The sequence below is a fragment of the Crocodylus porosus genome, unplaced genomic scaffold (assembly GCF_001723895.1).
Source record: "Crocodylus porosus isolate Cpor-Errol unplaced genomic scaffold, CroPor_comp1, whole genome shotgun sequence".
Classification (NCBI taxonomy): domain Eukaryota; kingdom Metazoa; phylum Chordata; order Crocodylia; family Crocodylidae; genus Crocodylus; species Crocodylus porosus.
In genome coordinates this window covers 5,738,832-5,766,527 of record NW_017728937.1, presented here as the reverse complement: position 1 = coordinate 5,766,527, position 27,696 = coordinate 5,738,832, and the positions used below count along the sequence as shown (strand labels likewise).

General features: G+C 48.1%; 1 protein-coding gene across 2 annotated transcripts in view; it reads right to left on the bottom strand.

Moving 5' to 3' along the window:
* MYRF (myelin regulatory factor) overlaps positions 1-27,696 on the bottom strand; it is a 111,363-nt gene that overhangs the window by 68,354 nt on the left and 15,313 nt on the right. The window lies entirely within an intron of this gene.

Sequence of the window (27,696 nt, the reverse complement as noted above, 5' to 3'; positions counted from 1 at the left end):
TGCTAGATTGGTCATGATCATATGGGGCAGGGACACCAACTGTCCCTGGGGTCTATGGAATGCTGGTGTCTACTGAGATAAGCCTCGGTCATAGGAACATGTGTGCTCTGCGGGATACTGGGATCCAATGAACATAGCCTAAGTCACAGGGGATGCCAGGGCCCATTGAGTCATGCATGAGTTGTGTGGGATGTAGGGGTGATTATAAGGGAGCCTGCTGGGCTGGACCTGAATCACATGATATAGAAGTGAGACCACCAAGACAGGCTGGAGTCAACTTGACAGTAGGTCTTGATAACATAAGCAGAAGCCACTGGCTTTCCCTAGGTCACATGAATAAGACCACCACTCTGGAAGAGCTGCTCTGGGTGGGCCACAGGAGCCCTTGGCTAGGCTTAACTAGAGAGAAAATTAGGCACAGCAGAAGGGCTGCACCGTGTGGGCTCCATGGGTGGATTTGGGAGTCTAGTTTCTTTCTCTTCCCTTTGGACCCTTGCCTCAGTCTTGCAGAACTTGCTGAAATTACTCTGCTGCTGCCATGACAGTTTCAGAACAGATCTGAGCTCCCTTCGCATGCTTTTTTTTTTTTTTAAAGAGATTTTTCATGTTCCCAGCCAAATCAAGTCAAATCCATCAGTCAGTCCAGAATCAAAAGTGGCCCTACAACTGGCAAACATCCTCAACCCCCACCAGGGGCTTCCCATACTTCCAACGTCTTTTGGCGGGCTTCATATGTCATCCTCCCTCTTCACTCTCCCCTCTCTCGATAGGAAAGGGCTGGACTTTCTTCCCCCTTTTCCTCTAGGGTCCCTCCTCCTCCTCCTCCCATGATGTGGAAGCTGGGCTGGGCTTTGTTGATAGAAAGTGCTTTCTTTATCTGCCTCTCTGAAGTAGGAGCTTGCAGCCTCTGGAGTCTATGCCAACCCTAAGTGTCAAAGACACTGCCAAGAAAGGTGGAAGAGGAGTCCCAGCCCCCCTCCTCCCTGAGCCCAGAGCATGAAGAGCCCTGCCCCAAAGGCCTGATCCCTTGAGGCTGAAACAGTATGTCACTTGCCCAGCAGACTTGTGCACATGCTCTCAAAGGACCACCCTCCCCAGGAAGGCTGCACTCTGGGTAAAGGTTAGCCAATGAACCGCAAAAATGAAAAAGAGGGGCTTCACCCTGAGTCCAGCCAATCAGGTCTTTCCCCTGTGAAAATCCCTTTCATACCAAGACAAGCAAATCGGCAGAAATAAATCCAGCTAGGAATTTTGCCAAATGGACAGGGTGAGGGTTGGTGGGGAGGGAGGTGGGGCTCTTTTCCTTGGTAACACAGGCCAGAGAGAAAAAGCCTGGGTAGGGATTCCACTGTAAGGCACCTAACCCTTTGTGTACCACATACCTCGATGGCAGAGTGGTGGACAGAGTAAAGGCACTTGCCACTCCCCTGCTAACACCTGTTTCCAAGGAAGACAGACAAACACACAGATCCTGGCATCCCCAGTCCCTCCAGCACCTAGTGGGGGCTCTTGTGCTGTTCCCAGAGACAAACAAAGAAAGAGCAGGACATGATTTATAAGACAAGCAGGGACATTTCCACAGCTTGTTGCTGAAGCAACAGCGCATGGGGCAGGAGAGTACTAGGGTCTCACTCTACCCACAGATCCTCATCACCTGAGAAGCCTGTTTAGATACAGGGCTCACCTAGGCTGAAATGACAAAGCAGTGATGCATCCCTAATCAGATGTCTTGTGATTGAAGTATCATCAAAACTGAATCCAGAGTAAGTGAGGGCTCTGGGTAGCAGGTAGTGGAGGGATACTAATTGTCTCTGATATGTCCTCCATAGGAGGTCTATATTGAGCAGATTCTTTTTGGTATTGGGTGGTGGAACCGGAGCGTGCTCCATCCACTCCATGCATTGACCTGGTATTGCAGTGCTTCCAGGACCGGTGCAAAAAAACAGAAAAAACATGCTTGGGAACCTTCCCACCATGGCTCAGCTTGCATTCTCTCGGCTGCTTTCCCCACTCTTCCACCTCACAGGCTCTCCCCAGTCCAGCTCTGCCGAAGCACCATCCCCAGAACTGCAGTGTTTCTTTTCTCCCAGACCAGCTCTTGAGGTTTTCAGTCATGTTCATGGCATCACCTGCTACACCAGGGAGATTTCTGTCTTGAGCAGAGAATTACAGTCGTACTAAAGCATGTATTGATGTGGACAAAAGCACACTAGAAAAGTGTTCAGAAAACAGAGTTCCTTCATCATGTGATTAAGGATTTGAATCAAGGTCTCCTGGAGCGAGGGACCAAACTACCAAGCTACCCTGGGGGGAGCTCTACATCCCTTCTCACTTCAAGAAGCGCTCCTCAGACCAGCAGAAGTCCTGGTGCAGGACGCTAGCTTGAGAATGTCTCTTCGAGATGGTTTCTGCCCTCTCCGCAGTCTAACCCTGCAGGTAGGTGAGCTCACACCTTCCCAGTCACTTTGCCTGAGAGGTCACCTTCATGAAAACTCGATTAAGACCCAAGCCTCAGGTGAGATAAACACCTTGACGTGAAGGTGTGTCAGCTGAGCAGCTCTGGAGCTGCAGCAGACTTGATAACAACCATAGCGGGGGAACTGGTGGTGTGTCATGGGGTAGCAGAGGTAAGAGGAGGAGGCTATTCACATCCTAAAAGTGAAGCCAAGGAAGAACATTACTCAGCTTGAGTCTGTAGGCCCAGGAGTTGACTGCGAAGGAAATGAGAAGACAGGCTCTCTGATGCCTGCATCAGACTGCTGGGGTGCTTTGTAGCAAATTCTTGTTTGTACCCTGCTGCTTCTGATGCAACCTGGCCAGCCTGGGAATCTCATCCCCAAGATCCTCTGCCCTGCCCCTGGTCCTCCCTGCACCCCTGCTCCTTTCGTGGGACAGAAAGCATCTCTGGAATGTCTGCTGCGGAGTGCGGGCTCTTAAGAGCATCTCATTGCCTGAAACTTTTATTCAACAGGGGTTGTTACCAAAAGCCAGCTTAGGTGATTAATTAAAAGCTAATACCTCTTTCTAGTCACGAGCTCCTAACAACTTTAACAATACCCCTCCTCCCCCTCCCATCTGGGGATTAAGAGGGACCATGGATCCACAAAGCTTCATACCCACCAACCTCCACACAAGACAACCACTCATCTCCTTGCCCCAGTAAAATGGAAACAGCACAGGTGGCAGTGGCCATCACAGGTCATCCTGCCACCCGTAGGCCTCTCCAAGAGCCCAGGCTCAATAATCCTCATTCCAGAGTCCCCTGAAGCTTGTAACCCTAATGGCACTGTCAAAAGCTTCTCCCAGAGAGTCTCCAAAATTAATTGGGTCAAATTCCACCTTTAGTAAGAACCTGGGGTAACTCTGCCAGTATCAGAGGAGTTACTCCAGATTTACCCAATTCAAGACACTGAGTTCCTCTGTGCAAAGTAGCTTCCTCTGCCTTCCAACTGGGCTGAGTGCTCACACCTTGAGTGCCTACTGAAGTGTGTCACACCAACAGCTCACATGGAGGAGCCCCTGTGCTCTAAATTCAGACCCTTGCCTACTGCGCCACAACTTCAGGCAGATGAGCCTTCAGAGCAGACTACAGCTCATCTCAATATGCACAGAAAAAAGACTACACATTCTTCCCTGACACCCTCCTGTTTCAGAATCCCATCCAGAAACAGGTCAGAAAACTACCAGGCTCCTGGCCCTAGTAAGCCCCTACCAAGCTCTGGTTTTCCTCTGTCCCAGGTAGCAAAACTGTCCCTGGAATGACTGCCCACTCATCTCCACTAACTCCACATCTCTTCCCAAAGCCCCCTCCCCACCACTTCACTCACCACTCTCTGCAAAGTCCCTGCTCCCCTATCAGAGTCCCCCTAAAAGTCCTACTCTATCTCTCTCCCTCAGTCTGCTTTCCAAACTCTCCCTCTCCTGAGGGGTCATGGAGGAAGTGTAGGGAGTCATGAAGGTAAATCTTGTTTGAGAAGAACAAGATGACATTAGCCCAGGGACCTTCCCCATGAAAGAAGTCAGGAGCTGGGAAAGCAGAGGCCCCTGTACGTGTGAGAATGTCAGGAATCCCAATGTTTGGACTGGTTTCCTCTGCCTTCCCCAAACTCCCAAACAGGATCAGTGTCCAAATGAAGCTGTCAGAGCTGCTCCCCCTTCCTGTGTGGTTGGGATTGACAGCTTGTCTGCTCCCCCATCCTACACCAGCCACCCCAGGCACCCACCAGCACCAACCACCCTTGCTGCCTTTCAGCCCCTGTGCCAGCCCCAACCCTGCAGCATGCTCGCAGGCTCAGCACATAGAAGAGGTCCAGGGAGCCCTGCTCCCTCCTCAGCTCTCCGTGTCTGCATGCATGGGGCTCCAGTGGATGAGCGCAACACGGTACTATGCAGCTCTCTCAAAGAGTTAACAGAGCCCCGCCCCTTCGAGTCACTGTATTTACAGGCCTTAGAGATTAAAACCAGAATTTACCACGAGTGATAGACTGATAAGTTTATGGTATTTCTATTTATAACAATCCCTCCCCCATCCACACTTGCTCTGCTGCCTGTCTTCTAATCACCCATAATCCTCCCTGGGTCACCAGGGGGGTGGGAGGGTTAGGGGGAGCGACTGACAGAGAACAGCATCCTGGGATACCTTAACAAGAACCAGATGTGGGAACCTGGAGAGGATGACAAGGTCAACCATTTTAATGGGCTGCTGAACTTCAGCAAAAGGGAAAAAAATAGCAAGAGCAAAGCTTCAGGAGACAGGAATGAGGGGAGGGAGTTACTGAGAGGCAAGGCCATGCCTACAAGAGGGTTGTGGGCTTCCCCGGGGCAGGATCACCCCATGGCTGCAGGGGTAAAGCCTGCTTTTGCACACACCAGACAGCAGAATACAGCCATCAGCCAGTTCAGCTTGTATACAAGAGCCATGAAAGCAAAGGAGAAGAGAGCCAGATTGGATAAAGAACTAACTCAACCCTCTGGCCAAAGACAGACCTGGATACTGAAAAAATCCTACTGCATTTTCCACATTTCCTGCCTCAGAGACCTCAGCCCGGTTGGCCATCACCATCTCTGTTTGCCCAGCTCCCCTAGTAAGGAACACCTCTGGACTCCCCATTTCAGATCAGATATTCAATGCCTTCTCACAATCCCCTACCTCCAAGGTGTGTCCATTGCTAGCAAATGTCACAAGCTGCAATGGCAGCCACGCATTCACTTTAACTATTGCAGAGGCAGGTGTTCACAGGGACAAGGGCTTGCACAGAAGGCCTGAAGTGCCACCCAAGCATACATGGCTCATACATCTACCACACAGAAGATATTCCCATTTCCTGTAGCCAGTAGCATACAAGAAGCATCGCATCCAACCAGCTTTGACTCCTAGGCCCAAAAGACCAGGATACACTTACAGCTGCAGTGAAGCCTCTGGTCTGAAATCCAGAGCAGGACGTGAACTCATGTCTGCACAGTCATACTGAGCACAGTAGCCACCCTGCCAGCACACTGCAACTCACACCGAAAGAGGGGCTGAAATACGAGTTACACACGTAGCTCTCATTTGTGCCTTTCAAGATTATCCCCCCTACACATGCGAGCACAAACAAGGCTCCACCTCATACAACAGGCATTGCTGAGGAGCTCAAATGAGTCTCAACCCTGCATCAGGCCCCTGCTTCTCCATCCAAAACCAGGGGACAACACTACCTGACTCAAAGGGCTTCTGTTCCTTGATTTTTGAACAGGCTCAGACATAAGACACCAGAGAGAAGGAAATGAAAGTTCATGGTGATTTAATTTACACCAGACAGGCACCTTCCAAAATGTGAGGGTGCCAGCATGTAACTAGATGCACACCAGGGACTCGGTGCTCTTCCTGAGATGATCTGTTGGCTGCAGGGAGCATATGGTAAAACTTTATGGACATGATGGCTCCTAGCAGACCGTTTGGAGTGTTCCACATATCTCCAGCACAAAGAACTGGCCCTTTTGTGAGAGAGGTGTTATCCTCTGTACTCTACAAATGGGGAAACTGAGACACAGAGCACTCAAATGTCATGGTCAGAAAGGGAGTTGGTGGCAAATGGTGTTGCACTAGAGAAAAAATCAACACAAGAGACTAAAAGAACCCAGGAGTTTGGAGTTCCCAGACCTCACCCATCCTTCTACATGTGGGTACTCCCACAAAGGGGCACCAGATCCCACCCAGGGAAGTCAGCCCTAAGTTCCCACATACCTCTGCATGCATTAAATGAGGGGCAGCAGGCATGGCATTTCCTTGGCACAGTGACACAGTGGAACCAGGCTGAAGGCTGTCCTACAGAGTGACCATTGCCACACCATCCTCTACAATCAGCTGTCTTGTGAGACAACCCAAAATGGGAGCAGAGAGGCACTGCTGCAAGTCACACTGAGCTGCCTCCTCTAGGAGCTTGCATAGGCAGGTAAGGCTGAGAAGCCAAGCATCATTTAGCAAGTCTGTGGGCTTGGTAGACTGTCCCACCAGCTGGTGGGCTCCTACCTAGAGCCTGCCATGGCATGTTTTTGTCACCTGGTGCTGTAGCATCTCAGCTCCATGCTCGCTGCTCCTCAGGAGGCAGCACCAGCAAGGAGCAATGGTGGCTGCAGGGCCTGCCCTGTGCATGCTATTGCCAGTTCCTTTCAGTGAATGCACACAATGGGTTGTGAAATCAGAGGGCTGGGCTGCCGCATCGGCACATTCCCGGGCCTTGCTCACTCACCAGCCCTTCGGCCTCCGCTGGTGTTTATACTTGCTGCCCTGCTGATTGGCCAACAGCCCAGCCATGAGCCTGAAGAATCTACTGAGAGGTTTCTAACCAAACACTGCCTAAGCCTGGGGAGCTGGAAGCAAGCAGCTGAGCTCCATCCCCTCCTCCCTGTGTCACCTGGGCTCTCAGCCATGGCCTGATCTGGGCACATACCTACCCTTCTCCCCCCACTAACACCCAGCAGACCAGTGCCCCAAAGAGTCCAACTGCTTCAACACAGGCCTGCTTCCAGGCCCCATCCCTGCCTTCCGGGTGTGAGGGATCAAAGCATTTGAGCAGCAGAAAAGCCCTGTTCCCCAAAACTGCAGCCCCAGCCCAGAGGAGGAGGGAACCCACCATGAGAAAGATGCACCGTTCCCCAACCCTGCACATCCCACTCAGAGCAACATCAGACACACCAGAGGTCCAAGGCATTAACTGTATCCAGTCCCCACCCCACACATCCCCACCCTCAGCAACATGGGGCATGCTGGGACTCAAGCATGGCCCCAGTGCCCTGCTCCCAAGACACATTGCTTATTCTCCTCCTGCCATGAGATGAGATGAGATCCAGTAGGGCTCAGATGACGGCCCCATCTGCAAGTGCAAAAAACCTACCCAGCCCGGACCATGGAGGGGATAGAGAGCTCCTTGTCTAGGGAATAAACAGGACTGATTTTGTTCTCCTGCCTTACACACACACATGCACACGCACTTAAACCCCTTGGGTGCTGGAAGATCCAACACAGGAGCTTGGGTGGGTTGGATCATTCCTGTCTGCCATCTCGTCCTGCCGCAGCCCACACTCCCCCACCCCCTTCCTAAGATAGGCAGCCCCACATTCTTCCTTAATTATACTCTTTATTACCTGACTATAACGTTAACCAGTCACTCCCTGGAGAAGTGGTTCCTGTAACCTGAGCACGAGGCAAAGCCAAACTGCCCCATTCCCCCAGATAACTCAGAGACCACCCCAGAGCAAAGCCCCCATTGTCTGGGGCCCTTAACGGAGTCTCCCCAGCATCCACATCCACACAATTAGCATAATCACAGCACAGATGCCTCACTGAGTGAACGTGTGATCCAGGCTAGCCTGAGCTCCCTCCACCTTGCAAAGCCCCCAGGTTGCTTTCACCCCATACATCAGCAGGTCCATGGCTCTCTTAGATGTCCCTCTGGGGCAGGCACCTTTTCAGAGCTAGAACTATTTACAGGTATGTATACAGGATATTTCCCAGAAGCCAAGGGACAGGATATTAGCTGGTGTGAACCCCTGCAATTCTTTTGACTTCTGTGGGCTTTCACTAATTTGAAGACAAAGGAGCCACATGGATTTACACTAGCTACAGATCTGGCCCCAAAGCACCACGAAAGGTTGCTTCAAGACTCAACCCACCCCACCCTGTCCCCTCCCGTACACATACCAAACCTTAAAAGCAAGGAAAGGCCAGGTATGGGAGAGGTTCTCCTTGCATTTTGTCCCCTAGGCATCACATTATCAGCTGTCAACAAGACACCACATCTCACCAAAGATGCCTGCACCTCCAAAGGTGTTCATCTAAGCACCCTGGGCATTTTTACATGTGCTCCAGGAGGTGTGCAGGGGACTTTAATTAGCAAGCTATGCTAATTAAAAGTACCTGAATATTATGTGTATCAAAGTCCCACACATTGAAAAATGGTGACGGGGCACTTTGAACTAAAGCCCATCCAACAAGCTTTAGTTCAGAGCACCCCACCAACATTTTTCAGTGCGGGGACACTGATACCTGTGATGCTAGAGTCTGTTGGAGTGTGTTTATTTCCATACTCCAGCAGACTTGATTAACTGAATCTGCCCCAATGCGCTGGATTTCCAGCATATCGGAGCTAGTTCCTTGCACATCTATAGGAGCACCTGAGTTCACCTAAGCCCTAAGTCCAGCAGCTCTGGCAACCAAGTGATGACAGGGTTCTTGGGGAAAGCCTGGGGTCAGAGTTAAGGGAACAGGGGAGCTCTGGGCAGTCATAATTCAAGAAGAGAGCAAAGGGCCTTGCCCTTCTTTTCATTTTTAAAAGGGGAAAATGTCCTAAAATCCAGAGAGGAGTTATAGGCCCTTCAAACATAACCTATGGCAGGGAGAAATCTGTGCTCCTCCCAAGACTTCCTTCTATTTCTATAGCACCTTGCAGCCCTAAGAGCAGGCTGGAACAGATTGTCACCCCCAGACTCACAGTGGCTAACACTCCTCTCCCACGGACCACAACATACCTCCTCCCACATTAAGTCTCAGCCCATCATGAGATAGGGATCAGAGTCAGGCCCTTTGCATATCTGTATTATATACAAGCATCTGAGGTCCACCATTGATATGTGCTCACTGCTGGCATGGAAAGTGGTTGTTACGTAACAGTGCAAATTAGTGCAGGAAGCAAAGATGCTGCATGCAACTGCTGCTACCAATGGAGGGAACTTAGGGAGATGGAGTCGGCATCCAAGGTGATATGTGACCAGGACACTGGAGCTAGCACCCCTATTTTGGCAAAAAAAACAGAGCTGCAGAATCTTCAGGGGCCACAAGGGCCTGATTCCATTCCTCATCTGAGAAACAGTGCTGCTGTGCTGGGATACTGTGCTGCCTGCACTGCCTCCTGCAGCACCAAGCACTCCAGCTGTAGGCAGGATGAAGTCATAGCCAACTCCCAGAGCACAGTGCCCCTAGCCCCCATGCTAAACAGATCAGTCAGTTCAACCCATACCTCCCAGTGGCCTTTCAGCACCATGATGGGTCACAAGATCACGGGCAAGCATTTCCCCTGCTGAATCCCAAGAACAAGCTATGACAACCCTCCTATGTTACCTGAAAATCTCCCCACCCAGGGTCACCCAGGCATGACCTCACTTGGCTTCAGAGCTCTGAGGATCACATCTGAAGATGGTTTCCATAGACAGATGCTAATGAGGACCACTTTTCCTAACCCATAACAGATAACAATTGCTGAGGCAGCTCTTCCTCTGCTGGGCATCGCAAATTCCCTGCCTACTATGGACATTGGTTCTTGCCATGCAGGGTACCGCTATCCCTAAAATGCTGATTGCAATGGGATGGGAGCCTGTTTGGCCAAACATGAGCTGGCTTCAGCCTCTCTTTTCCCAAGGCCTTTGGAGGGACAGGAGGTGTCAGTAGGGATTTGCCAAGTAACTGTGGTAGGAGGTGCCCATCCATCCCTGCAAGCCATAGGGCAGCAGTAGGCTGTGCAGCACTGGTGCAGGTGGCATCTGTCTCCAGAGTACAGTTGGCCACGGTGGGCAGTGCCATACAGGAGAAATGCTTTAGGCCAGCCATTTCACTTCCGCGCTCTTCCCAGTTCCCTTCTCCTGGCCATTTTTTCCCCAACTACTTCCCTTCCCTCCCCCCAAAAGCCTTTCTTCTCTTCCCAACTTCTACCCCTGCCTCTTCTTCACCACCTCCCCTGCTATTTCCCTTGGTCTCTTCCCTCCCAGCTTCTCCATGCTACTGGCCTCTCTCTTGGCCCTTTCTTCTTCCAGCCTCCCCACCCTTCTCCTGGCCTCTCCTCCACCCATGCCAGCTGTGAACCTTGGCATGGAAGGAGCCATTGTCCTCTGGGCATCAGGACAGAGGAGGAGGAGGGGAAGGTGTACGAGGCGACACAGTGGAGCGTTTGTGCGCTTCCCTGCTGTCTTCCCCCCTCCCGCCACTGCCGTCAATGGGCCACTTGTCAATTCATGCGCTAAGATGGTGGAAATGGCAGTGCGCACACAAGCATTGCCATCTGGCGGTAGCAAAGCTGACTGCCCAGTATGGCACACTGGCTTGTTTGTCTGGAGCCCCGTTGCCATAGTAGGTAGCGCTTTGGCCTCCTGATGAGGAGCCAAGGTGGAGGGGCTATGAGGGCAAGATCAGGAGAGCCCACTCACTGGAGCCTATCAGCCCCTCCTGAGTTCATCATATCTGGGAGCAGTGCCCTACACAGTCAAGCTGCTCTGTGACCCCAGGACACCCAGACTCAAGCCTTTTCTAAACATACAAAGCACATTTCTTCCTTGGCTGCCCCAGGACAGCAAATCTACACAGGACAACAGGACCATGCTGTCCATTCACCAGGACATGCCTGAGACAGACCCATTGCCTGTAACAAGATGGCAATAAATATCTAGAGCCCCGTGATGCAAGGGATGTCACTGAACTCTGATCTACAGGCCCCTTAGGAGAGGGAACCAACTTCCCCTCAACCTCTTGCCAGGGACAGTGGGTCTGTGAAAATTAAAGGACCTTCTCTCTCTGCCCAGACATCAAGTTCATGGAGCGGGCACCATTCATGGGCCTTGCTGCTGCTTAGAAACACCTCCCATCCCCCGAAGTGCTCCAACAACACTGCGTGTCTTCTCCTCTTGGAGCGACAAAACCTCCTGCAAGCTACCCTTCCTGATGAGCATCTTCCATGAGACAGCTCTGACACCATTCCCCATATAACCTAGGGACACCCACACATGCTCCTCTCCCCAAAGGATCTCTCTCTCCAAGAGATTGCCCTGGTCTCCCAGGTCAGAATGGGAAGCAATTCCTTATGGGTCTGTCACTATGGGACAGGACTAGAACACAAGAGATCTGAATTGAAAAGCAGACCCTGCCATAGCCTTCTGTGAGCAATCTTCTCTTTTTCCCCAGCCTTCAAGCTGTCTGGCCTCCCTAGACTGAGATCTCCAAAGGACAAGGACACTTTTACAAGCGCAGGGCAAGCACCCATTTCTTGTTAGCCCACTACCATAACTATGTAGTTGTGTGGCTGTACCAGTGAGACTGCTCCCAGATATGATGTGTACACTGCTGAGACAAGCTGGATATGGTGCTGCTCTGCCCAGCCCCAGTGTAACTGCCCCAGGACAGTATATTTAGAGGGAGGAAGAAAGGGAGGGAGGGAAAGACAATTCTGTAAATGCGACAGACTGCTTGACAGATAAACCACCGCAACTACCAACCATAAGCATGTCTACCAATAAGAAGCCAATGCAAGTGTTCTGCCATTCATGCCTGCAGGAGCTGCAAGAGACTGGTTTGGCAGAAGGACCTGGACAAGCCACTGAAATAGAGCAGTTTGCAGACCTGTTGCAGAGTAATGCAACTCAAAGACACAGCATGGGACCTCAGTAGGTGATTTGAAAAGATCCAGGCCCCTAGAGATGCAAATTACCTGCCCTAGGAAACCTATTTGACCAGAAAGAGAGTTCACCAGGACCCCGTTAGTTCTGTGAAATGGATGCCATTTCTGTGATGATCAAATGTGGCCAGCCACTGGGCTTTTGCCTCTCACTGGATAGATGGCCTGTAGTAGTGACACAGCCTATGCTTATAAGCACTGTGCACAGGTATCTGCTCCATGGCTGGCTTATCAGGTCGAACAGGGTGAGCAAACTACACTACTAACACATACTCTGAAGTGACTGGCTTTGCTTTGGAGATCTCCCACACAAAACACTGAGGAGACACAGCTCTATTTAACTAATTGCAGTGTCTGGTAAAACATAACATCTGGTAAATCTCTAGATCAGTGATTCCCAAAGGGCGTGCCATGGCAAGATCCCCCTGTGTGAGGAGATACTTGCTTTCCTTCCCTGTCCGGCACCTTGCACCTGTAGCTACTCCTCTGGGGACTGCCACCACTGCTGCTGCCTTTCCCTACCCTTCTCACCCCCAGGCAGCCCCCATGCTGGCACCCCCATGCTCCCAGCAGTGTGCTCTGCTGTAAGTGGGCAGGTGGGCACAGCTTGCCCCTTCCATTCTTCCCACACTCCCAGGGCCAGCAGGAGGGGCAGTGAGGGTGGTTGCCAGCATGTGAGACCCTGCAGAAGCAACCTCAGGAGGGGCTACACTTGCTCCCAGAGGTACAGACCAAGGTTTGGGAGAGGGCAGACAGAGTAAAAAGCAGGGCACAGCAAGGTGGCACCAACTAGACCAGCGATTCACAGCTTTAGCCTCAAGGCCCCCTCCAGCTCTTTTCTGAATTTAGATGTAGCTCAGTGACCTTCAACTGGGGTGCTGTGAAATTCAGAAAAGTTATGGAGTGGTGCCATGAGACTAAAAGATTGAAACCACTGATATAGCTACTAATCCTTTGCTTAAAGACAGATGTATTTGGTGTCATTTTTTAACAGTACATCTCAGCAATGGTATGATTTCCTCTAGCAGGGAAATGGAATATATGTTTTCACACACACACACAACTCTGGGGGGTGTAACAGTGAAGTGTGCAGTCAATTATAATCCAAAAATGTGTGTCACAGGTATCAAAAGTTTGGCAAACACTGCTCTAGATCTACCAGAGACTAATGTGAGAATTCCCAGGAGAACACATCCCCGCAGGACAGCCCCTTTTTTTCTGCTTTCTGCCCCATGGGAATTTCCCAGGGCCTGACAGCATTTCCTGAGTTCTGTGAACTGACTGATGCTGTAGAGATGAGGGATCAGCCTGACAATGCTAACTATGCAAGGAGATGGTTGCTGCTTCTTTCCTTCACAATGAAACGAGATGCACAAATGTTCTCTCTTTCAGGTACCTTGAGCCTTGCCACCCATCAAGCATGTGTGGTATTACAGTATGGCCTACAGAAGCTTTTTGAAATGCAGAAGCTAGAATCTCTCTTTTTTGCTTAGGTTTGGGAATGATATAACATAACCTTCATTAGCAGAGAATATCACACTCTTTAAGGGGAATGACCCAGGGCTATAACGGATGTTTATCTACCTCAGACTGCATACATGTTAAAGGCAGAAGGGACCGTTATGATATCCCTGCATGACACAGCTTAAATTGCACCCAGTGGTTCCTGCAGCCAGCTTGTGACGTGAGCTAAAGCATCGCTTTTGGATGCCACCCAAAGCTAGATCCTATTTCACCTGCTAGGCTTCCAGGAGGACCTACACACCTAAATGGATCCAGTTCCACCCTGCCTGAGTCCCTGAAAAACAGTTAAGGCAAATGTGGGTGGGTTCTCCTCCTGCTCACTGCTTTTTGTGACTTAGTCTTAAGGCTGAGATTATGGCATATTATAAACATAGATGTATTAACATTTTTTTCAGAGTCAAATAAGGTGGAATGGGATCACACTTTGGCGTTTAACAGATATGACAGGACCTGTCTCCCAATCTTGATTTCAAGTGACAAAGACTATCACATTCCCAGGGAAGTGGTTCCACTGGTTCCTAACTTACCATCAAAAATGTGCACTTCATTTCTGGTCCAAATTTCTCTCTGATCCTGCCAGGGAATTTTGTTGCACTTTTTTTTTGCTAGCCTGAGAAGCCTTCTAGGATCAAAAGCACTTTTTTCAGAGCATTTCTGAGTCCCCTCTTAATCTTCTCTTTGCTAAGCTAACTCCACTGAGCTGCTTCTTTCTCTCACTAAGACAGGATTTACAAACACTGCTCATTCTCATAGATTTTTTCTTCCTAAATACTTTCCAGTTGGTCAACATCCTTTTCAAGGTGTGGACATGAAAAACAGACATTACAGGAATTAAATAGAAATGACTGGTTCTGCCCTAGAAACTTCCATACTTATCTTTTTCATTATGTATTAAAGCTGCTCAAAATAGGAAAAGCACTGTATAAAAACCTACACATTTCACAAACATTTCATTTTTCAAATGGATTGATTTCTTGCTTTCAGGAAAGTGTATGCAAAACTGTACTAGAAACATTTTATTTGCCATTTCTGCAAATTTCCATTTTTAAATCTTGAATTGAATATTTTTCAAATAAAAAAATATCAGTTTTGAAAAGTTGTTCTTCCTATTAGAGATAAAGTATACATTTAAGGTACAACCTAGTACAAAATTTGAAAAGAAATACATTACGCAAAAATTATCCACCTTCATAAAAATGTCATTAAAAGAAAACAGGTAATTTTCCCATTAAAATTTGTAAACTTTTTTTTGTTTGAAATCTTTTGATCAATTCACTATACTCTGTCCTGAACAGAGCATGGAAGAAACTCAAATTCTGGACTAGGTCGCTTACAGTATAAATAAGTCAATCCACGTCAGGTATCAAACACACCACCATGTTAAACACACCCTAGTTCACCTGTAGCATTCTATGTCCAACTCCCAGGAGTGCGTTTTTCAGGGGATCTGAATGAAGAGAGGGCAGATTGCTGGCATGCTGCATGAGAAGGCTACATGTGCAGGGGGCAGCATGAAAATAGTCATGGAGACAAATATGGGAGCAGATTACACTGGGAACAGATGGGCAAGAGGCATGGACTGAGCATGTTCCAGCAGGAGGTAAAGAACTGTTCAGATCCTTAAAGCAAAGGGCAATAAGTCAACCAAATGAAGAAGAAAAGCAGAGCCTAATGATATTATACAACTCGAGGAGTGATGCAATCAGAGCATTCATGGTAAGGCTGATGGCAGTATTTTGGGTGAGCAGGAAATGCAGGGTAAGAATCTGTGAGACCCATGAAGAATGGCTGGCAGTAGGTGAGAGATGAGGTGGGAATGAAGAATAGTTCTGGTGGTCAAGGACAGAATGCAGAGGCACTGCACCAGGCTGACCTGGAAGAAAGCAGCCTTATCAGGACAGAGAGAGAAAGAGAAAAAAGCAGCAGAGAGTTTCATTTTAGCCATTTTGCATTTAAACTGGTAGTGGGACATCTAGAAGGAGACATTTTAGAGAGGCATGAAATTGGATGGAAGACATGTTGGTGGATGGAAGAGTTAGATTTAGGAGATATCAGCAGACAGATGGTGATTGAAATCATAACCATATACGTACCTACATTTACCAAGAAATATCAGCTAGAGAGAAAAAGGCAAGGAAGGAGTCTTGACAGATAGCAAGAAAAACAACAGAGAGGAGAAAGAGAAAGGACTATCAAGAAAGACCAGTTGAAAGAGGAAAAGAAAAATAGTCATGAACGCCAAAGGGAAGGACTGTGCCAGAACCAAGAGAAGATGCAGCCTTTCCTTGGTAGGTTCACATTTTGGATCCAGGCCAGGATTAATTCATCCCAAATATGGGTTGTTCAGTGACCCATATGAAAGTTCAGTGTCCAGGTAACCTCATCACAAAAGCCACTCTCTGCAGCCATACCCTGGGGGGAGTCTTAGCAGAAAAACCAAGGCCTGAATGAACTACAGGGAACACTCCCTATGTTCCTTCTTAGAGGTCCCCTTGACCTCTAGCATTGGAGACAACATGGAGCATCTCACACTGCTCCTCCCCAGCTGTCACTGCTAATTCAGCTTCTTCTACCAGAACTACGTCCACTTATTTTATTACTGTATTTCACTTAAAAACACAGCAGGACAGTGGGTCTCAGCCTTCTTAGTCTCAAGGTACCCCTCAGAAAATGCCAACTCTATTAGTTTTCACTTGGTTTGTGACAAAGGAAATATAATAGTGAAAGTCAGAAAGACCACAACATGTCAGCATGTTTTTAACAATATAGCTTCCTATTTGAAATTTCTGATTTTCATCTTGTGAATCATGTTTGGACACATAACTGTGTGTACATTATGTGAAAACACGCATCACCCCTAAAAGGATCTCAAAACAACCTGGAGTACCATGGTACCCTGGTTGAGAATCACTGCACCAGGGGGTGCATGTAGCCCAGAATAAGGTGTAACAGGGAGCCAGAAGGCTCCTGTTACTTAAGAGGAAACTGCAGCAGGGGGAGCTGACTCAAGGAAAGCTAGCAGTTAAGGAACTAGCTACCTGCTAGTTGAATTGTGGCCAAGAGCCAGCAGTAACAGGCACAAGGGACAGACAGCCAGGTTTCTCAAGGGCTAAGAGCTGCAAACAATAGCTAAGCAGCTGCAAGGGCATGCAGGCAGGTCCTTAGGGTCACAATGAACATACCCGAGATGGCTGCTGAGTCACCTAACCGGAAGCGGGCAGGGCTTAGCATGTATATACACTCAGAGCCTGAGCCTACACAGAGAGTCTGGTCCTGGAGGCTGCAGAGAAAGGTGCTCTGGAGTAGGAGGAGCCAGGAGAGCTCCTAGCTGGCACCCATTCTCAGGTTTACCATACATCTGGGTTTTCCCAGACGACATGTCCTTCTCTTGGGCCCTCCAATCTCCATCCAGGTGGGGGGCGGTTAAAAATATCAACAAATGTCCAGGATTTTGCTCTGCACTTCCCTGCTTGCCATAGCAAAGAGCTGCTTGGGGCTGGAGGAGCAAGGGGAAAACGATTAGAGGCAGGAGGCACCATGTGCATGTGTGCACACTCATGCATATGGCCAGCATGCAGCCAGACAGGGTGGTAGCAGGCCCAGACCCTGCAGCTGGATGCAGGTAAGTCTAAGAGGGGTGGGAGCTGGAAGGCTAGGGCTTAGGTACTGTCTGGGCAGGCGGTGTGTGTGCTTGTGTGGGAGGATGGGGGTGGGGGGTGCCTTCCAACACTGGAGGAAGCTGTCCAGATGCTGGGACTGCAGCAGGGCAGGGGAGGTGCCTGCCCCACCAGTGGGGGAAGGGGGTGGGGGGAGCTTTCGAGGGCAGCAGGGAGCCGCATGGCTTGGTCGGCAGCACAGGGGCCAATGCCCTTGCTCGCAGGGGCAGGACAGCCAAGAGATGCTACAGGGCTGGGGGGAGCAGGGGGCTGCCAGCCAGAAGTAAGGGGCACTGGCAGGGCTGGGGGTCTGTGGCTTGGGAGTGAGGGGCACTAGGGGAGGCAAGGGCCTGTGGGTCCAAAACACAGGGCACAGGCAATGCCAGGGGGCTGTGGTTCAGGAGTTAGGGGCACCAACATGGTCCAGGTGGTGGGGTACTGTGGTTTGGGAGTAAGGGGCAGTGGCAGGGCCAGAGATCTGCAGGTCAAGAGTATGGGGCAGCAGCAGGGCTGGGGTGGGGGGCGGGCTATGGCTTGGGAGTGAAGGGTGGGGGCAGCATATCACTGCCACCACCCTTCCCCCACCCCCAGTATCATGTTACCACCCCTCAGACAATTGTCCTTTTTTTTAAAACTGGAAATATGGTAACCCCACCGGTGCTACCCTGTAGGAGGTAAACAGAATGCAGCTGCCTGGCAGAGGAATATGACACAGGATAAGCGGAAGCCTTGTTGTAGCTACTGTTTATGTTTGTACACAGAGCGGGGTGTAGCTGTTGTTATAGCCAGAGGGTTTGTTCCTTTATTATAGCTCATACTGGTGGTCTGGGATTGGGACTAGTAGGGGTGGTATAGAGATCCCAGCCATGTCTGAGGGCATGAGTGTCTGGAGTCCTGCCAGGGGGCTGGGGGCTCAAGACATAGACCTTGAGCCTTATAAGGCAGCAGCCTAGAGGAGGACTGCAGCTGAGTACAACTCAAGCCAAATAGGGTGAGAGGGCCCAGACAGCTGAAGCAGGCTCACTGCCCAGACTAGGGCTGAGGCAGGGCCAGGGGACCCAGGCCTAAAGTAATCAAAACAAGAGCTGGTGCCAAGAAGCCAGGTCCAGTTCAGTGGGCCCAGGCTCAAAGGCCTAGCTAGAGAAAAGGGGTGGAGGCTGAGGTCCCAGCAAGGGAGTGATTGTACACTAACACCTAAAAGGCATGGGCATGGCTGTAGGGGAAGTTCAGAAGCAGTGAACAGCCCTCAAGGCTGCAAGTACCCTGAGGGACACAAGTGGGCAGAGAGGGCCACTAGGCACAAAACAGGACGAAACCAGGTAGGACCTGCTGGCTTTCAAAAGAACAGAAGGCTTGCTCTAGCACCCTTAGGCAGCTTCCCTTTCTAACAGTCAATAGTTACATCAAGGTATGGCAGGTGAGAGGAGAGGGTTCCCTAGAGCCAGAGCTGGGCACGGGTTGCATGGCCACCAGGGGACATCACAGCCACTCCTGGAACCCGAACATTGTCACATTTGGGAATTAACAATAAGGTTTTGGATTACAGTAGTTAGGCAGTTTCATTAGCAGCCAGCACTAATGTAACAAAGGGCTGGATTACAAGAGAGAAGTGAGAAAGGAAATTACACAAGGAGCATGCGTCATTAGATCCAAAGATCTGTTAGGTCATCATGTTCATCCTCATGTGGGATTACTCATTACATTTCATTTTCCAGTCTTTTGTCCAGACGAGTTGCAAAATGTTCCAAGGGACAGGACTTGCAGCACTCCCCTGGGGGGGACTCTTCCATATAATAATCCAGGGGTGTCAAATTTATTGGGCCCCACAGGCTGGCTGGGTAGTACAGGGATGTATCCATAGTGCAAGGCCAGTCTGATGCAGGCACTACGTGCGGTGCATGCTGGACTGGCTCCATGTGCCAGGCCAGTCTGAAATCCATGGGCAGCACCTTAAGTAAGATGATAGGGCTCTGCAAGCCAAATTCGGCCCACGGGTTAGATCTTTGACACGCCTAAAATAACCCATTCACCATGAGAAAGAACTTGCTGACATCCAACCCAAAAATATTCTTTTCCTCATTCCTATGTACTCTTCCTTAACAACTCTTGCAATGGTGAGATACTAGTAGCCCTCATCCCCCTGCTTTACCATGGCAGGTTGGAGTGTTCTTAGGGACTTTGGGCTATGTGCCTTGTAATAGTGCAATAGGGTTGTTTGCGCAGTTTTAGGAATAGGTTAGCCATGGGAAGGTTTGGATAAGCATGTTCCTCCTATAAGCAGGAGTTGGACCTCCATGCTCAAAGTTGGACCAACATGCTCAAAGGAGGATGCATAACAGGGCATCTTTTCCTTTGTGGATCTTGACAACACCTAGATTATTTTGCTCAGTTCTTGGTACCATATTACCAGACAGGGAGGCAGAGGAGAAATGACCAGGTACTGGAAGGCTGGATTTGTGAAGGAAGACTCACAGGAGTCTTAAAATATAATGCACAGCCTAATGGTACAACCCATGTGGAGCTCAGTATGAAGGGCATTGGGAAGGAAAAGTTATAGAATCATAGAAAAGTAGAGCTTGGGTTTTTCATCCCAAGATGGAGCACCCTGCACTTCTCTACGTTGAATGTCATCAGTTTTGGTCTGCCCACCTTGCGAGCCTGTCCAGGTCGGCCTGTATCCCGTTTATCCTCCTGTGTGACTACCTTCCCCCATAGTTTAGTGCTGTCCATGGACTTTGCCAGTCCACATCTGACACCTGACTCCAGATCATTAATGAAGATGTTGAAGAGTACTGGCCCGAGTACTGAGCCCTAAGGGATACCACTGGTCACCTTGCACCATGGTGATTTCCTCCCATCAACTACTACTCTTTGGGTCTAACCCCGGACCCAGTTCTGCAGCCATTGGACCATGAGATGGTCGAGGCTGCAGTTCCCCAGCTTAACCACGAGGACATCACGGGAGACCAAGTCGAAGGCTTTCCTGAAATCCAGATATGACATAAACGTAGTCTCCCTTGTACAGGCAGTGTGTCAGCTGGTCATAAAAGGAGACTAGGTTGGTCAGGCAAGACCTTCCAGCAACCAAGCCATGTTGGCTGGCACTCAGAAGGTTGCCTTCCATTAGCCTGTTGCTGATGGAATCTCTGATGATTTTCTCCAGGCTCTTTCCAGATATGGATATCAGACTGATTGGCCTGTAATTCTCTGGATCTTTCTTCCTTTCTTGATGATTGGGACTGTGTTGGTTCTTTTCCAGTCTTCTGGTACCTCTCCTGAACACCACAAGTTCTCAAATACCTTCGCCATAGAGTGTGGTATGATATCCACCAGCTCCTTCAGGACTCTCGGGTGCACACCATCTGGGCCCACGGACTTATGGATGTCTAGCCTCTTGAGGTGTTTGTTCCCTCATTTGATTTACATCAATTGTGGGCCCATCTTCCACACCTTGGATGCTTTGTGTCCTGTCTGACAGGGTGACCCCCTTGAGCAGGTGCAAGACCTACACAAAGAAATCATTTAGGAGATTGGCCTTTTCCTGAGTGTCAGATGTCACCTGCCCCATCTGATTTAGCAAGGGTCCAATGTTGCCTTTGTTCTTTCTCCGACTTCCCACACATCTGAAGGACTTTTTGGTGTCTGGATTCCCAAGGCTAGTCTGATGTCAGTTTCTGCCTTGGCTCTTCTGGTCCTCTCTCTACAGGTGCAGACAGTGCTGTGTAGTCCTCCTTGATGAGAAAATGGAAATTATATCTGGTGTAGGCTTCTCTTTTTAGTTTCAGGAGGTCCAAAAGTTCCCTATTAAGCCAATGGGGTTTCCCAGCCTGCTGACTGCCTTTCCTGCAGGATGGAATGGACTTTCCTTGTGCTTTGAAGATTGCATCCTTAAGGAACAACCATTCCTTGTGGACCCCCCTTTCTGAGGGGCCATAGTCTCTTAAGTGCCTGGCTGACCAGTCTCCTGAGTTTCTGAAAGTCAGCCTTCCCAAAGTTGAGCATTTCTGTTTTACTGATAAATTGGTCTGCCCTGAGCAGGACAGAAAAAGTGATCAGTTCAACAGTTCACCAACCTTCAGATCACTCACCAGGTCATCCCCTTTGGCCAGAACCAGATCCAGCACTGCATCTCCCCAAGTCACTCCACAGACCTCTTGTGTTAGGTAGAGCTCATCAATGCAAGCGAGGAAACAATGTGACTGGTCAGATTTGGCTGTGTGCTCTTCCCACGAGATGTCAGGGAGGTTGAAGTCACCCATGACAACCATGCATTGGAGTGTGCAGCCTCAGCCAGTTCCTTACTGAATTCAAGATCTAGCTCTTCCTCTTGCTTGGGAGGTCTGTAATAGACTTCTACAATTATATCCCCTCCCCCATGCTTTCCCCATATTTTAACCCAGAAGGTCTCAAGATGCCCTCCTTGATTGCTAAACTCAGTTTGAAGGGAAGTACACTTCTCCTTCATGTGGAGAGCTACCCCGAACCCCTCTTCCCAACATGGTCTCTCCTGTACAAAGTATAGCTTTCTATACCTATGGACCAGTCGCAGGTGGAGTCGCACCAGGTCGCTGTTATCCCTACAAGATGGAAATGTTTGTCACTCAGGAGAAGGGCCAGGTCCTCTTGCTTGCTTCCCAAACTGCTGGCGTTTGTCTACAGGCAGCTGAGCCTGCCATGGAAAGCCCTGGGCTTCCCTGCACACTGGGATATGACCTTTGCTTGGGCTGTCATCGGAGTAGGTTCCCTTGGGCTACCTAACCTGTTAATACTATAGTTGAGGTGACCCAGGCTTGAACTATTAGTTGACCACCCATCCTCCAGTGATCCTAGTTTAAAGCCCTGTTAAGTAGGTCAGCCATTCTGGCCGAGAAGAGCTTCTTCCCTTTCAGGGTCAGGTGGAGGCCATCCCTTCCCAACAAGCCACTACCTCTCTCCCTGAAGTGAGGACCATGGTTGAAGAAGCCAAACCCCTCATGATGGCACCACCGCCAGAGTCTTCTGTTAACCTCTTCAATGCACCTTTCCCTCCAATGTCCGTGACTCATGACTGGGAGGATCAAGGAAAAAATACCTGTTAATCAGGAAGCCTAGAACAAGTTGAGATGCAACTGACAAGAAACAAAAGACAAAACAAAGGGATTCTACAAGTATGTCAGAAGTAAGTGGCAAACCACAGAAAATGCAAGTTCCTTATAGGATGAAGATAGCAAAATAATTACATATGATGCAGAGAAGGCTGAAGTATTAAATGCCTTTTTTATATCAGTTTTCACAAAAAAGGTCAGCTATCAGACCATTAGTGCAATTAGCAGCAAAGATAGAGAAGATGACAAACACCCTAGAGTAGTGAAAAATAGATTTAGAAAAAAGTTACTTGAAGAAGCTAGATGCTTTCAAGTCAGCCAGCCAGATGGGATACAGCTTAAGATACTGAAGAAATTGACTGAGGTAATTCAGAGAAATTGGCTATCCTCCTTGAGAACTTGGGGAGGTCAGGTGAGGTCCTGGATGACTCAAAAAGAGGAAATATAGGCCCATCTTAAAAAAGGGAAGATGGAGGATCAGAGGATGATAGTCCAGTTGGTCTGACCTCAATACCTGGAAATATCATGGAGTAGTTTCTCAAGGAATACTCTGAAGCACCTAGAGGAAAACAGGGTGATTGATCAAAAACAGCCAGTATGGATTCACTAATAGCAAGTCATACTTGACTAACCTGATTTCCTTTAAGGTAGCAGGCTCTGTGAATGGGGGAAGAGCAATGGATGTGATATACCTTGACTTTAACAAGGACTTGTGACACTGCCTCCTGTGGCATTGTTATCAATAAGATAAGGACGTACACAGTATATGAAAGTACTATGAAATGGATCATCATGCTCAACAAAGTCTCAATGGCTCGATGCATTAGAAGGAGGTATCAAATGGGATTCCCCATAGGCCTATCCTGGGTCCAATATTGTTCAGTTTTTTCATTAATTATTTGGACAATGGAATTGAGTGCACAGCATATTTACGGATAACACCAAGTCGGGTGGAGTTGCAGACACTCTGAAGGGTAAGGAAAAGGTTCAGAATGACTTGGATAGACTGAAGAAATTATTGCAATCCAATCAAATGAAAGTCAGCAAGGACAAGTGCAGATTTTGCACTGAGGATGGAATAATTGCATGCCAAAATACAGACTAGGGAATGACTGGCTGGGCTGCAGCACTACAGAGAAGGACCTGGGGGTAACGATGAACCATAAACTGAATATGAGCTAACCACGTCCTCTTGTTCCAAAAACAATAATAGCATACTGGGTTGTATTAACAGGAGTGTTACTAGACAATAAAAGGAAGTGATTATTCTGCTGTATTCAGCACTGGTGAGGCCTCACCTAAAGTACTATGTCCAGTTTTGAGTCCTGCACTTCAAGAACAATGTGGACCAATTGGAAAGAGTCCAGTGCAGAAGAAGGGGCTATGAGAGGAAGAAGAAACTGTTTCCTATGTCAGCACTTTACTAGCAATGTTGCTACCTCTGTGCAGGTAATGTTTGTCAGTTTATTTCTTTATTTTTAGGGAAGAGGAAGACCAAGATTCCACGTGGAGAAATTCTTACTGACATTTCTCATGTCCTTGGAAAAGGTGTTTGGTCCTTTGTCAGGATGTTTTAATCCCTTTTTCTGTTATGTGGAGCTAACGAAGTCCAAAGTTGCTGACCCTGGATGCTTTCTTCCGCAGCCATTTCTGTTGAAATGAGATTCTTCTGTAGTTGGAAATCGTCCGGGTTACATGTGTTAGATTTTCTGTAGGATTTTCTGTCAGTTGGTTTCCCATGTTTCACTCTGAGGTCCGTACTGAGATAAAAATTCTCTGAGGCAGTCAGTCTGGACACTGTCTGTGTCCCTGGAACTGATATTCCCTTACCAGGCTGGGAATTGCTGCCTCCTCTGTCTTCCTTTCCACCCTGCTGCATACATCTTCATAAGATGAGTCCTGTCAAAAACTCTCCTGAAGCCACAGGGAGAATTTCCAGCTCCCGTCTACCAAGACCTACCCCGTTTATGACTTGTCATTTCTCTGACAAATCCTGTACTCTTACCAGCAGTCCCAGTAACAATATGATTAGGGCCCTGAGAAGCAAGACTTATGAGGAAAGCTTAAAAGAACTAGGATTATGTAGTCTAGAGAAGAGAAGATTAAGGGAGGATTTGATAACCATCTTCAAATACCTGAAGACTGATTATAGAGAGAATGGAAATAGCCTTGTATCTGTGGATATAGGAGACAAGACTAAGGGAAATGGCCTCAAGCTGCAGCAGAGGAAATTTAGGTTGAAGATTAAGAATAACTTTCTAAATATGAGGGTGGTCAAGCATTGGAACAGGCTACCTAGAAATTATGGAATCTACATCCTTGGAAATGTTCAATAGCAGGTTGGACAGACATTTAACTGGAATGGTTTAGTCAGGGATGATCCTGCCTTGAGCAGGTGGCTGGACTAGATGACATTGTGAAGTCTCTTCCAACCATACTGTCCGATTTATCTATGCCAAGTGGATACATAGGATCAGACAGAGTCCAGCAGATAGTGACAAAATTGATTTGGGAGCCAAAAAGCAAGACTGAAAGAGCTAGGCATATTTAGTCTTGAGAAGAGAAGACTGAGGGGATATATGATAATAGTCTTTCAAATACTTGAAGGATGATTATAAACAAGATGGGGACACCTCCTGTGGTTGTAAGGGACAGGACTAGGAGCAACCATCTCAAACTGCAGCAGAAGAAATTTAGGTTGGAGATTAAGAGCTCTCCATGAGGTCAGTCAAGCATTGGAATAAGCTACTTAGAGAAGTTGTAGAATTTCTGGAAATTTTCATGAGCAGATTGAAAAGAGACTTGGCTGGGATGGTTTAGTCAGGGATGATCCAGCCTTAATGGACTAGATGATGACCTCATGTGGTTCCTTCCATTTCTACTTTCCTAAGTTATTTTCAGTACATGTTTCTGATGCACGCAATTCTCTTTAAATACACAGTTCCTATTGTGGCAACTCCTAAAGGTCCTGGTCTGTGTCCTATTGCACAAGGTATTGTACAAAAAATAACAAAAGGACAGGGAAAGGAATGTCCTAAGGAGGTCATCATGTTTAGATTTCTCCAAAGCATTTGACTTGGTACCAAATAATCTCTTGATTAAAAACTTGTATTACATGGAATTTCTTAGACAATTATTAAATTAATTAGAAAGTGGTTTATTGACAGATATCAAAATGCACCTCTTCTGAAGAGATGTCAGGGAGAAGAGCCATCCCTACCAGGGTCTATCCATGGGTTGGTTAAACAATATTCAGTGTTTTTATCAATGATATAAAACCTGTGCTGGTTATGCTTGCAGATGGTACAAAGATTGGCATGACAATTGATGAGGAAAGAAGGTTACTCTTACCAACTGTGATTTGAATTACCTGGTTAAATGGTCATAGTCCAATAAAAAGCACTTTAACTGGCCACATTAAATGGTTAAGCGGTCTGGAAGCCAGGAATGCAGGCTATCCCTATAGGAGATGGAAGACTCCATATTGGAAAAAAGAGATTCAAAAACAGCCAGTGGTCACTGTCAATAATAAATGTGGCATGAACTCATGGTGTAGTGCCGTGGCTAATAGGGCTAATGTGATCCTGGGATACATAAGAAAGGAAATATCCATTAGGATGGGGAAGTGATATTGCCTCTGTGTACCGCACTGGTAAAACCTCTACACCCAGTGCCAGCATCCAGACAGATGAAGAAATACTGGAAAGAATTCAAAAAAGGGTTCCCCAAATGGTCCAAGCACTGTAAAAAAACAAACAAACAAACAAAAAAAAAACATTTTATAATGTGACTCTTAGGGAGCTCAGCCTATTCAGCTTATCAAGCCTAAAAGCTGAGAGGTGACTTGATCACTGTTGTGGGTATGTACAAGCAGAAAACATAGCGAATATTGGGGTACTGGGGGGAAGTCTTGCAAAAAAAAAAAAAAGATTTGATCTGAAATCTGGGATTTGAAGCAGGACACATTAAACCTTGAAACAAGAGGCAAATTCCTACCAGGGAGGACAGCTGTGCAATGGGACAGTTTCCCAAGTATGTGGTGGGACTTCATCAGCTCTTTGGAGGACAGAACATCAGTGACTCAATAATACAGCACCTCGGTCCTACCCTTGGGCACTGCTGTAATAAACATGACATGCAACGATGATACTAACCCATTTGTTTAGAGCCTCTAAAATGAGCTCAGATTATCTTTCTAAGAGACATGGTCCAGTCCTGCTTCTAGGTAAAGTACTGCTGCCAGCTTGCTTGGCAGGTCAGACCCAATGTACACCACGGATCCCTTTCTCTCTAAGCTTGAGACAAAATAGATCCAACAGACAGACAGACTGACAATGGAGCCCAGGGAAGCAGTGAAATGGAAAAGCCTTGATCATGGTGCATCACTGGCCAGGATTTCTGACCCTTGCATTTTAGGATTAATTTCTCAAAAGTAAGTAAGTGATTAAGAGCCAATTTAAGGCTTTCAATGGGACTCAGGCACTTAAGTAAGTTAGACACTTGCCTACTCTCTTATTTCCTTCCCCCACTTGTGTTCTTGGCTCCTCCCTAATTTAGCAGCAGCAGGAAAATTCATTGGCACTATTTATCCTCACTACCAAACCAAAGACACTTAACAGGATCACACCGAACTCTGCCTTCCTGTTCACCTCTCATGACACAGCTGGGAGAAGGGAGGTGGGGGACTACCTCTAACCTTCATCCATAACCCTACAGCCATGGTTCAGAGATTGTAAAGGAAGTGTGGATAGAAGCCACAACAGAACCAAAGTGGGGATTAGTCCCTTACTCCAGAAAGGAGAGACTGCTGAAACCCTTAGGGTCAGAGATGAACAGGCAAGTGAGCCTTGTGGCTGGATCCTCACCTTGCACAAGAGCTCAGATGAACTCTGGGGATCTTCTTTACTATAAAAATAACTGATGGAGGAAAGGGGGGTGACCTCAGCATGGGGTAACAGATGCCCCAGATCTCCCTGCATTCCCCTCCAGCCCTTGGGGTCATATGTACAGAGGTTTATCCAGGGCTTCAGAATATACCAGGAGATGAGCAAAAAAGGGATCTGTTCTCAGATTTACTCCTCTTGTGGTATACATGACATTAGGGCAAGAATTAAATGACAACACTGCTGTCCAAGGTACTAGAACATAGCTGTACCAAGGACCCTTATTCCAGCACCTCATACACAGCATGCGAGAAGCAAACAATTTTTGCCTTCCAGTAAGAACATCCTGACCCAACCCAAGCTGCACCACTCATCCAGTGATTCGCCACCAAGAAATCCTGTTCTACTGTCTCTAATACCTTCAGTCCTTAGAGCTCTGGTCCTTCCAGGATAACCTCCCACTGACACCCCCTCCTCTCCTCTCATTCCAAGCATAACATTCTGAATTACTGGCATCTCACCATTTATATTGCAGTAGTCATTAGAGGTCTCATCCAAGAACAGGGTACAGGACGAATACAGAGTGAGAAACCGTTCCTGTTTCCCTAATCACAGAAAGCAAGTCAGACAA